Raw genomic sequence first — 2,159 nt, forward strand, 5'->3', positions numbered from 1 at the left:
TGTGGCTACTAGAAGACAGAAGATAATACAAGAAAAGTCTCTATAATTGTAACTACTCCCTACCAATGGTTACAAGTGGCAGATAAACTCAAAAGATAAGACATCTAATTTCAAAAAAAGAGGTCCACCCAACAAGAAGACAATGAAGAATTCGGTGGAGATAAGATGGCCTAGCTACCCAACAAAGAAAGGTGGAAAACACCTGTCCAAGATAAGATTTCGAAATCTCCTATGAAAAGGGGTATGAAGGAAGGAGGAAGACATCTCGAAATATCTCGAAATAGCTTATCTCTTAAACATATTAAAGAAAAATCTTTTGTAATCTGTATACATCACTTGTATTCAGAAAAATATTAGATAGCTTGAAGATAGGAAAGCGTGTAATAAGGAAATCACTTATAGAGTTCTAAACTTCATAAGGTGAGTACCAAAGGTATGTAAATATAGTTTGTAAGCATGTACAAATTCAATTTATGAATATCAAAGTAAAGTTTGTTATGTTCAACAAAGCTTACATAAAATGATTTCGTTAAATTTCTCATGATTCCTCGGCAGTACAGATAGAGATTTTAAAAGATTTTCAAAACGTTGATTTTGAATGGACGTTAGTCATGCCAAAGTACCCGTCTTTGATAAATGGTTTAGGGGAAAAAGGCAATTTTCTAACAAAATTTGTAGCACCTTGTGTGTGAGTTATCTTTTAAAATTTCGTTCCAAGTAAGAACTTGATTCTGAAAAGAGTTTGGATAGATGTGAAAACAGAGACTTTGGATACTGTGAGATAGCGTCTGTGGAAACACGGCTAGTTCTCTAGAATGAGAAGTGCAACCTTAATTGAAAAGCCTTTTGCGGAAGCAGTTGTGGACCCAAATGATTTCAAAAACATTTTAAATCTTTACTTGATTCAGAAAATTGATTAAGTACATGCAAAGCATCTATAAGAGCATACTGGAGGGAAAACCTGTTTATTTCCACTTGATTACTGTAAGTTATTTACTTACTTTTACATGCTTATGCTTTAATTATTTTCATGAACAATTCACAAGCATCCACTTCCACTGCTAATGATGATAATAATCTTATTTTATTTTTAGATGAAAAAGATGTTTCGTTTTTATTTAAATTAGATGAAAAATCGGATGATATATTCCCTGTTGGTAAAGAAAAAATTGAAGAAATATATAGAGATATAGATTATAGTTGTAAAAATAATATAGAATTTGATTCTCTAATAACTTATAAAGAAATCAGAAAAGTAGAAGATATTATAACTAAACATAGAAACATACAAGAAGAAATTTCAGAAGGTTTAGTTCGAGAATATATAACTAAAAAAGGACAATCTATAATCTTTGAAGAACTATCAAGATATAGAGAATATTTAAGGGTGTACAAAAGATTGAAAAATATAAATATAGGGCCTGATTGATAAATCTTTAAAGATATAAGATAGATTTTGCAAATAAATTCATTAAGGGTAAAATAGTACTTTTAATAGGAAAGGCTATTATGGAAAAAAGGAAGTATTCTCCAGCCATTCTCAAAGTTATCCCCGAGCAGCAACCACTTGTTTTCTTCTCATCCAACCTCACAACATCCACCATCTCCGACAACCATAGAGAGACAAGTAGAAAAATGGCCACTATTGCTGCCCCCCAAGAATGGTGCACCGCACATTCAACGCACCACCACCACCACCATCTCACAATTAGCATTGCACTACCACCACTTGTAGATCTTTACACCATACCACCATCAGCACGCAGATTAGCACCTCTAGTGATACAATATCGCACCACCATCATGCGCAAATCTAACCGCTGCACCACCATTGTCACACTACCAACGGCCCATTTTTCGCCTCCACCAGCACGATTGGGATTTTGGTCTGAGCTTGAGTTAGGGTTCACAGTCCCTTATGATTGTGATTCGATTGTGCGTCGATCTACCACTGATTGGGAGAGTGGATGGCGATGGTTGATTTTCTATAACAGTAGTCAGAGATGGTGGATGGGGCAGGCCAAATGACTGAGACATATAGATACGAATATGGGTACGGGTACGGGTACGAGTACGGGTATAAGACGCGTAGGAGTGTGGGATGTAATTGGACTGGATGGGATGTGGGGTACACCTAATTTTGCGAGCAAGTCTATCTG

Source organism: Olea europaea, chromosome 13, assembly GCF_002742605.1.
Source record: "Olea europaea var. sylvestris chromosome 13, O_europaea_v1, whole genome shotgun sequence".
NCBI classification, from domain to species: Eukaryota; Viridiplantae; Streptophyta; class Magnoliopsida; order Lamiales; family Oleaceae; genus Olea; species Olea europaea.